The sequence below is a fragment of the Bufo gargarizans genome, chromosome 2, assembly GCF_014858855.1.
Source record: "Bufo gargarizans isolate SCDJY-AF-19 chromosome 2, ASM1485885v1, whole genome shotgun sequence".
Taxonomy (NCBI): domain Eukaryota; kingdom Metazoa; phylum Chordata; class Amphibia; order Anura; family Bufonidae; genus Bufo; species Bufo gargarizans.
Genome location: NC_058081.1, coordinates 390,145,224 through 390,158,066, shown reverse-complemented (window position 1 = coordinate 390,158,066; position 12,843 = coordinate 390,145,224).

Here is a 12,843-nt window from a genome sequence, read left to right as displayed (position 1 = left end):
TCCAAAAACTAAACAGACAAACAAGCCAAACAATATAATCTCCACCTAAAATTGAGCCAAAATGGGGGTATTTATTTATTTGTTGTGTTTGCAGTGAACAGGGGACTACAGAGGATTGTTCTGTTTTCTTTCACACGCGTTAGAAAAGCATGTCATCCAGTTGTGAATGCATCTTGAACGCACCCAGACCTAATCCGTCATGCTCGTGTGAAAGAAGCCTAAAGGAGAGCAGAAGAGCTAGGGTGCTTTTTGTGGCATGGTCCTGTCTTCAGTGTGCCAAGAACTAATTGACATATGGGTTAAAATCTTAATTTCGCCAACAATAGTGGAGACAGATATTCATGTAATTTGCTGAGTCAACCCTACCAGGCATTGTGCAAGGTTTGATATATTTTCTTTAAGAAGTAAGCAGCTTCAGCCATGTCAGATGGGGGCATTGATGAGAGTTTCTTTTGGCAATGAGCAGAACAATGAAAATAATGGAAGCAAATGATGGAAACAAATGGTGCCCATAGTCCTCATTCACTATAATTGGTCCAATGGGTTTCTGTCAGGGAGTCAGGCATTTTATCAGTCAAAATGTCACATTATTTTTTTTATGAAATCTGCAACGGAGGACTGCAACGGACTCTCTGCTGCAGATTTAACCTAGCCTAAGATAAGGAATGTAAAATGGAGCTCAATTGCATAGGAATTTGTAGGTTATAGCAAAGAAACAATAATAAGATTTAACAAAGTAAAACTTTGCATTTGCCCTATTCAAAAAATGCCACCCTTAATTTGAAAAAAAGTGGAAAACAAAATTATTAGCATAACCAAAATAATATGGAACAATCATATAATGCAATAAAGGTTAACCTGTCAGTAAAAATACAAAATTCGGAATCCCAGGGCTTATTATCTAAATGACTTACAGTGCTTGTTTTGAATAGTTTCTCAGAAGTAGGTGCCTCGAAAGATCTGACAAATATCTCTATGATGGGAAAAGGGGAAGGTATTTATAGTATTAACTGAGTGACTCGCAGTGCAGATTTAATAGGACTCATATGGATTTTCTTATCCTCAAACTTCAAAACCATTTCTAGACTTTCAGTAAATCAACAGTGACTGCTGTAATGACAACATATTAAACTGCAGATCCCTAGCACATCCTATAAATATTCTCATGAACCATCTCTTCTGTTGAACTTTTATATGTGTTCTTTCTAAAGTCATCTTCATAAAAAGACATTACCGAGTCTGAACCGGAGCATGAGATTATACTATACATGCGAACCATAAAGCAAAGCACTTTGTCAATCTTACATAGCAATGACTGTTATTGGTAATAACAGCCAAGCGCTGACACATTTATTATAGATGGAAGTCACCAAAATGCTAGTTATGATGGAACAAATTAGCTACTGTTTGTTAAAAGCCCTTTAACTTATTAACTTTCCTTACTGCTTTAGCTCTTCCTCCTCTTCCCTGATACAGCAATCTGGTGGTTCTACTGGTATTATGCCACAGTAATGGCATGAGCACATACAGCCAACATCCTGTTGCAGTGCCCTTATAGGGTGCCTGCCACTGTTATACAGACTAGGATAATACACTGCAGGGAAGTAGAATAAGGGTCTAGGCATTTATAACAATGAACTGAGTAAATTAATCAACAAAAAAAAAAAAAAAAAAAAATATTGAGAAATCGATGTTTTCCACCCACTACAACAAATCAGCAACATTTGACAAAAAATAAAAGTGGAGTGTGATTATCCTTAACCTGTTGGGGACACATGACGTACCGGTATGTCATTATGTCCCGGTACTTTGGACACATAACGTACCGGTAAGTCATGTGTATTTCCGATCACTGCTGTATGGCAGGCGGTGATCGGAACTGGGTGCCTGCTGAAATCAATCAGCAGGCACCCTGGGACAATGCCGAGGGGGGGTCCCGTGACCCCCCCAAATCAGCGATCTCTGCAAACCTCAGGTCAATTCAGACCTACGGTTTGCAGCGTTGTCGAAAGTTTCTGACACGGACCGCGGGGATCAGAAACTTCAAAATTACCTACATTTTCATTTTTTACCCTCCCCCTGCAGCCCTCATTATCTGCCGGTGGGCTGTGCAGGGGGGGAGGTGCAGGCGGTGTTGGGGGGGGCAGGTGGGCGGGATGATCCCTCTCATTTCCAGGATGGCCGAGAGGTTAGCAAGCAGAGTGTCAGCACATTGCTGACACTCTGCTTAAAACGGCTGCATTTGTGCTGTGATGTCAGCCGTTTAACCCCGTCCATGCCGCTGTCCATAGGGACCGCTGTATGGAAGAGGTTAACAGGGAGGGAGCTCCCTCCCTCTCCCATCGGGGGCTGCTGTGCCTTTTCAGCCCCCGATTCTTGACGGGATCACAAAGGGAGGGGGCCCTCTTCCCTCCCCATCACCTGCTGCTCTGTTGTGGCAGCGAGTGATGGTTACCATGGCAACCGGATGCCTTCACAGGCTTCCGGCTGTCCATGCTGCTGATCAAACTTCTGCTAAAGGCAGAAGTCTGATCAGACTAAGTAAAGTGAAAATACAGTGCAGTACACTATATAGTCTACTGTACTGTAATATGCAGACACCAGACCCACTGGATCTTCAAGAACAAAGTGGGTCTGGGTCAAAAAAAGTTTAAAAAAGTGAAAAGTAAAAATGTAAAAATAAAAAAAACACATTTATCACTGATTACAAATGAAAATTAATTAAATGCACTACACATATTAGGTATCGCTACATCCATAATAACCTGCTCTATAAAAATATCACATGACCTAACCCCTCAGGTGAATACCGTATAAAAAAGTGTAAAAAACGCCATTTTTTGTCACCTTAAATCACAAAAAGTGTAATAGCAAGCGATCAAAAAGTCATACGCACCACAAAATAATGGCAATCAAACTGTCATCTCATCCCACAAAAATCACACCCTACCGAACATAATCGCCCAAAAACTGAAAAAACTATGGCTCTCGGACTATGGAGACACTAAAATAAAATGAAATAATTGTGTAAAACTTAAATAAAAAAATAAAATAAAAAAGTAGACATATTTGGTAATTGTAGCATCTGCAATAATCTGCTCTATAAAAATACCACATGATCTAACCTGTCAGATGAATGTTGTAAATAATAAAAAATAAAAACAGTGCCAAAACAGCTATTTCTTGTTATCTTGCCTCACAAAAAGTGTAATATAGAGCAACCAAAAATCATATGTACCCTAAAATAGTACCAACAAAACTGCCACTCTATCCCGTAGTTCTAATTTGCCTTCCAAAAACCGTATATGGCATTCCTTTCCTTCTGCGCCCTGCCGTGTGCCCGTATATGGGGTGTTTCTGTAAACTACAGAATAAGGGCCATAAATATTGAGTTTTGTTTGCTGTTAACCCTTGCTTTGTAACTGGATTTTTTTTTTATTAAAATGGGAAATTTGCCAAATTTCCATTAATTCTTGTGGAACACCTAAAGGGTAAACAAAGTTTGTAAAATCAGTTTGAAATACCTTGAGGGGTGTAGTTTGTAAAATGGGGTCATTTTTGGGTGGTTTCTATCATGTAAGCCTCACACAGTGACTTCGGACCTGAATTGGTCCTAAAAAAGTGTGTTTTAGAAATTCAGAAAATGTTCAAGATTTGCTTCTAAACTTCTAAGCCTTGTAACGTCCCCCAAAAATAAAATGGCATTCCCAAAATGACCCAAACATAAAGTAGACATATATCGGGAATGTAAATGAATAACTATTTTTTGAGCTATTACTATGTAATATAGAAGTAGAGAAATGGAAACTTAGAAATTTATTAATTTTTCCCAATTTTTGGTAAATTTGGTATTTTTGTAAAAATAAAAATGATTTTTTTTATTCCATTTTACCAGTGTCATGAAGTACAATATATGATGAAAAAACTATGGCCTGGATAAGTAAAAGCGTTTTAAAGTTATTCACACATTAAGTAATACTGGTCAGATTTGCAAAAAATGGCCTGGTCCTTAAGGTGATTTAAGGCCGTGTCCTTAACCTCTTCCAGATACATGACGTTGCACTGCCTTCCGGTGATGAGCCCCTGGATCTCACAGGCAGGAAGCTGTATGAGTAATTCACACAGTATTACTCATACAGCCAATGCATTCCAATACAGAAGTATTGAAATGCATTGCAAAGGGGATTAGACCCCCAAAAGTTGAAGTCCCAAAGTGGGACAAAAAATAAAGTGAAAAAAAGTTGAAAAAATAAAGTGAAAAAAAGTTGAAAAAATAAAGTTTTCCCCCCAAAAATTAAAAGTTTCAAGTAAAAATAAACAAAAACGTAATTTTCCCCAAATAAAGTTGAAAATAATTGGGAAAAAATTGGGAAAAGAAAAAAAGTTGACATATTAGATATTGCCGCGTCCGGATCGACCAGCTCTATAAACATATCACATGACCTAACCCCTCAGATGAACACTGAAAAAAATAAAAAAACTGTGCTAAATAAACTATTTTTTTGTCACCTTACATCACAAAAAGTACAGCAGTTAGCGATCAAAAAGGCGTATGCCCACCAAAATAGTACCAATCTAACCGTCACCCCATCCCGCAAAAAAATAGCCCCTACCTAAGACAATCGCCCAAAAAATAAAAATAAATATGGCTCAGAATATGGAGACACTAGGGGGGGGTGGAGCTAGCGCCAGACCTGAATGGACATGTGCGCTTGAGCTCTGCTGCTCAGACCCAGTTTTTCATCAGCTAAAGTCAGTTTTTCAACCTGAAATATGGGCAAGATTGGCCAGCAAAGAACAGGGGACTCGTCCCTACCTCCCAAGCACTCGTCGAACTGTGGCGACATGGATAAGTTTATTAAAAAAGCTGCAGCGATATGTGCCGCGAGGGAAGCTAAAATGGCGCTGGAGCCAAGCAGAGAGACAGAAGATAGCGAGGCCGAGATGCAAGCTGACGGTAGCGACGCTGAAGATTCAAGGCATCGCAAACATCTCCCGATCTCCAGAAAATATCTGGACTGCTCTCCAAAGGGCTATGGAACCGCTTGTTAGTGAACTCTCCTCTATGAGGCAAGATGTTAGACATATAGGCAGCAGAGTGGAAGCCCTAGAGAATAACCAGGCCGCATCCTGGATTTCCAAGCGGCAACAGCCCTCAGCCTTCAAAAATGCCAAACGCACCTAAATTGGCGTTTAACGCCCTGGAGGACCGGGAGAATCGTGGGAGAAGAAATAATCTCCGATTCTGAGGAGTGACAGAAACAGAATCTGCGCAAGATGCCTCTGCCATAATGAAAGAGATCTGCGAAGAATTACTGGGCCCGGAACGCTCTGCTTCCATAGCGATCGAGAGAGCCCATAGGGCATTGCGCCCAAAACCACAGGGCAATGAACCCCCCAGAGATATAATATGCTGGTTCCTCCACTTCCAAGACAAAGAGGCTATAATAAATAAAGCTCGTCTACCTGGTGGAGCTAAGTATAAGGGGGTGCTGATCAATATTTTCCAAGACCTTGCTCCGGTGACCCTGCAGAAGCAAAGGACTCTTAAACCCCTCAACGATTGGCTCAGAAACAACAAGATTCTTTATCGATGGCAGTTCCCGTTCAGATTGTCCTTTTCGTATTCAGGCAGGAGAATAACCATCAAGTCGCATCTGGACTTAGGCCCTGCATTCAATCTGCTGGATATAAATCCCCTGGACATCGAGGATTGGGACGCTATACAGGACATTACTGAGCTTCCGAAACTACCCAAGGTGGTACCGTTTGATATGAAGGGTACCCCTAAAGCACAAAGGCAAAAGGAGAAGAAGAAAAATCACCCTCTTACCCCGAGGCACATTGCTACCGACGTCTTCTGAGATTGAGACTTTATGCCTCGTACTAGTAATTTTCGCATCGGATGAGTATCAGTCATTCTATCTTCCCTCTTCTCACCTTTACCCCTGCCTCATGTAGTGTGTCTCTGGTGCACCTCTAGTCCTCCCCATTGTATTGCTTCCCTGTCACTTCCTCCGAATTTCCAAGTCCGACACCTGAGGCACTTAATCGCGTTCCCCAAGTTTACCTTAACTTACACTTCGCATGTTGCGAATATTTAAGGCCCTTAACATCGCTGCATATTGTGATTTTCCTTAATCTTACTGGATGAGATACGGCTTATGTTTGTCCATATCCATCTTGTAACCGGCGCATTTAGTTGAATATTGAATATTGTTCGGTTACGGGATCACCTGGCGTCTCATGTTAATGGAGATGCGATTTATATGTTGCCGCGCTCATGAGTATAGTCAGATGATTCTTTATATCTGCATAGTACGAACAGACAACTTTGGCTTCAAAGTTTGCCTTATATCACCGAGATATGCGTAACATGCGATTTTGCTTGTGATATATCCTAGTGATATTCATTATCGTTTTTTTATTATAGCTCATGGGCTACCTAAAAGACTGGTGTTTGCAATTTCTGCTTAACATGTAGGTTCTGTTTTATATACACTGTTGTCCTGGTATGGGCACTGAATCTATGCTTCTTTCTTTTTCTGCTGCGATGATTTAATGCGCAACAGTCTATAGAAAACTGTAATATGTACTCTTCAGCAACCCCTGGTGGTGTACTTGGCTATACATTATTCCAGAACCCGTTTCCTGGACCATGGCTTAGTGTTTAGCCGACACTACGAAACTACATTTGGGTATCGTGGGCCCCAGGGCTAATCTGCAACCCGATGTCCCGGAATGACGGTCCCGTCTACACACTGAAGTAGGACGCTTCTTTCTATGCGATAATTTAGTGTGTAGTCGTCACTATATTTTGGAATGCTGTCATTGTCGTCTTGGGACCAGTTCTCGTTGGCACACTCCTCTATGTGGGTCAAGTCTCTCAAGTTTAGAAACAGGAATGCTCTCCCATTCTTGTCTAATACAGGCCTCTAACTGTTCAATCGTCTTGGGCCTTCTTTGTTGCACCTTCCTCTTTATGATGCGCCAAATGTTCTCTATAGGTGAAATATCTGGACTGCAGACTGGCCATTTCAGTACCCGGATCCTTCTCCTACGCAGCCATGATGTTGTGATTGATGCAGAATGTGGTCTGGCATTATCTTGTTGAAAAATGCAGGGTCTTCCCTGAAAGAGATGACGTCTGGATGGGAGCATGTGTTGTTCTAGAACCTGAATATATTTTTCTGCATTGATGTTGCCTTTCCAGACATGCAAGCTGCCCATGCCACACGCACTCATGGAACCCCATACCATCAGAGATGCAGGCTTCTGAACTGAGCGTTGATAACAACTTGGGTTGTCCTTGTCCTCTTTGGTCCGGATGACATGGCGTCCCAGATTTCCAAAAAGAACTTCGAATCGTGACTCGTCTGACCACAGAACAGTCTTCCATTTTGCCACACTCCATTTTAAATGATCCCTGGCCCAGTGAAAACGCCTGAGCTTGTGGATCTTGCTTAAAGATGGCTTCTTCTTTGCACTGTAGAGTTTCAGCTGGCAACGGCAGATGGCACGGTGGATTGTGTTCACTGACAATGGTTTCTGGAAGTATTCCTGAGCCCATTCTGTGATTTCCTTTACAGTAGCATTCCTGTTTGTGGTGCAGTGTCGTTTAAGGGCCCGGAGATCACGGGCATCCAGTATGGTTTTACGGCCTTGACCCTTACGCACAGAGATTGTTCCAGATTCTCTGAATCTTCGGATGATGTTATGCACAGTTGATGATGATAGATGCAAAGTCTTTGCAATTTTTCGTTGGGTAACACCTTTCTGATATTGCTCCACTATCTTTCTGCGCAACATTGTGGGAATTAGTGATCCTCTACCCATCTTGGCTTCTGAGAGACACTGCCACTCTGAGAAGCTCTTTTTATACCCAATCATGTTGCCAATTGACCTAATTAGTGTTAATTGGTCTTCCAGCTCTTCGTTATGCTCAAATTTACTTTTTCCAGCCTCTTATTGCTACTTGTCCCAACTTTTTGGGGATTTGTTGACACCGTGAAATTTTGAATCAACTTATTTTTCCTTTAAAATGATAAATTTACTCGGATTAAGCGTTTGATCTGTCATCTACGTTCTATTACAAATAAAATATTGACATTTGCCATCTCCACATCATTGCATTCAGTTTTTATTCACGATTTGTATAGTGTCCCAACTTTTTTGGAGTCCGGTTTGTATTTGTCCTTGCCCTTGAACCCCTTCTTCAGACCATTCAGTTGGATAGGGACATCCAGGGAATAGCTCTTGGGGACCAGCAGCACAAAGTTAACGCCTTTGCGGATTATATCCTTTTAATAATAGGTAACCCTGAAACGGCTCTCCCTAAGATTTACGGCCATCTGGAAGTTTATGGATCTCTCTCTGACTTCAAAGTCAATCACAATAAATCACTGATAATTTCCACTGGCATTAAAAATTCAGTTAAGACTCACCTAGAGTCTTGCTCGCCTTTTAATTGGTCTTCCCCTTATTTAACCTATTTAGGGGTGAAAATAAGTGCGGACCCTAACCATCTTTTTAACCTAAACTACATCCCTCTCCAGAATAAGCTGACTGAGGATATTAATTCCCTGGATGTCCCTACGCTCTCATGGTTCGGAAGGAAAAATATTCTACTCTCTCTTATTCTCCCTAAACTTACCTATCTTCATTAGACATTACTTATCCCTGTTTCATCCACTTACTACTCAAAGCTCAAATCTATGTTCAGTTACTTCATATGGAATAAAAAGAAGGCTAGGTTGTCATATAAACTGTTGTCCTACCCAAGAGAGAGAGGAGGTATATCTTTGCCAGACCCGGAATTATATGGTCGAGCTATCCTGCTCACTAGAGTGGTAGACTGGTTGGTGGCCCCTGAACACAAATCCTGGGTTTCAATGGAAGAATCCTTTTAAAGCGGTCCTCTTAGGTCATATATCCCAGATACCTACACACCCCAATTTTTCCCCTACCATAAAAGCTACCCTTCACGCTTGGTACTCCCTGCAAAACACCCCCTTAAATCCCCGCTACCGTCACCTACTCTCAAGGTAGCTGATGTTTGCCACTTGGCCCCACAAGCCCTAAGGGATAGCCTTCCCATTGAAATTAGTAGGTCGTCAGTGAGATTGGTGGACCTCTACAGAGATGGCCAATTACTCTACATGAAGGATATGAGAGATCTTTTGAAAGTCTCCGGTTCAAACTTTTTAGGTCTACAGGCCTACATGTCCCAAAATGCTCAACTACATACTCTGCTACAGCCCATAACCTGGTTTGAGCACATAATCACTCAGAATCCCTTGCCCCAGAAGATGATCTCACAGTGGTATAAAAGATTGAGGACTCCCCCATTCGCCCTAACACCGGCTTTTATTAGGTTGTGGGAAAAGGACTTAGATAACTGTTTAGCCCCGGGTGATACCATTACTGTTTTTAACTCCTCACATAAAGCCTCGAGGTGTGTCAAAATCCAGGAGAATAACTACAAAATTATCACAAGATGGTATAAAACCCCTGACAAAACATGTATGTACTCAGCTACAGCTTCTGACAGTTGCTGGAGATGCCTGAAACAGAGAGGTACCTTCTTTCACATATGGTGGACGTGTCCATTATTATCAGCATGGTGGGGAAAAGTTTTTCAAACAAGCAATGAGATTTGTGGTTCTGATATAAATACATCTCCTGAAGTGGCTCTACTAAACCTTTTTCCACGAGACCCTTCCCCACCTAACTTGACACTTTTTAAGCACCTAATAAATGCTGTTAAATTACTGATCCCTCTAATGTGGCTATCCACGGATGTTCCCCCAATGGAACAATGGTTCCAGAGGATTGACCAGATCTATAGACTAGAAGAACTATCTTCCTGGGAACTTAGATCGCACCACAAATTTTTGAAGATTTGGGACAGATGGATCTCATTTAGAGGGTACCAGAAGATTATAGCCAATCAATTTTGACTCAGTTAATACACATATGTGAGTCAATCACACACAATTGGACTTTTCAGTCCCACTCTCTCCCCATTACCTAATACCCATTGCCAGATAAGACCCCCCCCCCCCCTTCGCTCTAACCTGTCTCGGATGTGAGATTTCGCGATACACAGGGACTCCTGGTAGTAATAATAATAGGTGACTATTGTCGTTATTAGGCTACTTTCACACTAGCGTTCTGCTGTCCGCTCGTGAGCTCCGTTTGAAGGAGCTCACGAGCGGAGCAGAACGCTTCCGTCCAGACCTGATGCAGTCTGAATGGATGCGGATCCGCTCAGACTGCATCAGTCTGGCGGCGTTCAGCCTCCGCTCGCCTCCGCACGGCCAGGCGGACAGCTGAACGCTGCTTGCAGCGTTCGGGTGTCCGCCTGGCCGTGCGGATCCGTCCAGACTTACAATGTAAGTCAATGGGAATGGATCCGCTTGAAGATGACACCATATGGCTCAATCTTCAAGCGGATCCATCCCCCATTGACTTTACATTGAAAGTCTGAACGGATCCGCTCAGGCTACTCTCGCACTTAGAAATTTTTCTAAGTTATTAATGCAGACGGATCCGTACTGAACGGAGCCTCCGTCTGCATTAATATGATCGGATCCGTTCAGAACGGATCCGATCAAGCGCAAGTGTGAAAGTAGCCTTAAGCTACAGATTTTTCGCTATGTGATCTGTTACTTGGATATATCTGTCTTATACGCATTGCATTGTCTGACCTGCAGTTTATGCTATGTTGTTTTTCTATGTTTTGATATATGTAGGAGTGTGGAGGCTTGTCTTCCCTCCAACACTTGAATATTGTTTCTTATTGCTTTGCTCAATAAAGTATGCTTTAAAACAAACAAAAAAAAAGAATATGGAGACACTAAAACATCATTTTTTTTGTTTGAAAAAAGCTGTTATTGTGTAAAACTTAAGTAAATAAAAAAAAGTATACATATTAGGTATCGCCGCGTCCGTATTGACCGGCTCAATAAAAATATCACATGACCTAATCCTTCAGGTGAATACCGTAAATAAATTAAAATAAAAACTGTGTAAAAAAAAATACTTTTTTATCATCTTACATTACAAAAAGTGTAATAGCAAGCAATCAAAAAGTCATATGCACCCCAAAATAGTGCCAATAAAACCATCATCTCATCCCGCAATAGGATCTCTTTTTGCGGGATGAGATGACGGTTTGATTGGCTCTATTTTGGGGTGCATATGACTTTTTGATCACTTGCTATTACACTTTTTGTAATGCAAGATGACAAAAAATTGCTTTTTTTACACCCAAAAACCTGAAAAAACAAAAGTTGGAGAGAGGTCCCGTAACAGAGAATCTGGCTTCATGTCAGCAGAGAATCAGTCTGCATGTCATAGCAGAGAATCAGGCTTCACGTCAGCCAACACTGCAACAGTCCATTGGCATATATTTAGGCCCAGCACCCAGGCAGAGGAGAGAGGTCCCGTAACAGAGGATCTGGCTTCATGTCAGCAGAGAATCAGTCTGCATGTCATAGCAGAGAATCAGGCTTCACGTCAGCCACCAGTGCAACAGTCCATTGTCATATATTTAGGCCCAGCACCAAGGCAGAGGAGAGAGGTCCAGTAACAGAGGATCTGGCTTCATGTCAGCAGAGAATCAGTCTGCATGTCATAGCAGAGAATCAGGCTTCACGTCAGCCAACACTGCAACAGTCCATTGGCATATATTTAGGCCCAGCACCCAGGCAGAGGAGAGAGGTCCCGTAACAGAGGATCTGGCTTCATGTCAGCAGAGAATCAGTCTGCATGTCATAGCAGAGAATCAGGCTTCACGTCAGCCACCACTGCAACGGTCCATTGGCATATATTTAGGCCCAGCACCCAGGCAGAGGAGAGAGGTCCCGTAACAGAGGATCTGGCTTCATGTCAGCAGAGAATCAGTCTGCATGTCATAGCAGAGAATCAGGCTTCACGTCAGCCACCAGTGCAACAGTCCATTGTCATATATTTAGGCCCAGCACCCAGGCAGCGGGGAGAGGTCCCGTAACAGAGGATCTGGCTTCATGTCAGCAGAGAATCAGTCTGCATGTCTTAGCAGAGAATCAGGCTTCACGTCAGCCACCACTGCAACAGTCCATTGGCATATATTTAGGCACAGCACCCAGGCAGAGGAGAGAGGTCCCGTAACAGAGGATCTGGCTTCATGTCAGCAGAGAATCAGTCTGCATGTCATAGCAGAGAATCAGGCTTCACGTCAGCCACCACTGCAACAGTCCATTGTCAGATATTTAGGCCCAGCACCCAGGCAGAGGAGAGAGGTCCCGTAACAGAGAATCTGGCTTCATGTCAGCAGAGAATTAGTCTGCATGTCATAGCAGAGAATCAGGCTTCACGTCACCCATCATTGGAACATTCCATTGGCATATATTTAGGCCCCGGCACCCAGACAGAGGAGAGGTTCATTCAACTTTGGGTAGCCTCGCAATATAATGGTAAAATGAAAATAAAAATTGGATTGAATGAGGAAGTGCCCTGGAGTACAATAATATATGGTTAAAGGGGAGGTAGTTAATGTCTAATCTGGACAAGGGACGGACAGGTCCTGTGGGATCCATGCCTGGTTCATTTTTATGAACGTCAGCTTGTCCACATTGGCTGTAGACAGGCGGCTGCGTTTGTCTGTAATGACGCCCCCTGCCGTGCTGAATACACGTTCAGACAAAACGCTGGCCGCCGGGCAGGCCAGCACCTCCAAGGCATAAAAGGCTAGCTCTGGCCATGTGGACAATTTAGAGACCCAGAAGTTGAATAGGGCCGAACCATCAGTCAGTACGTGGAGGGGTGTGCACACGTACTGTTCCACCATTTTAGTGAAAT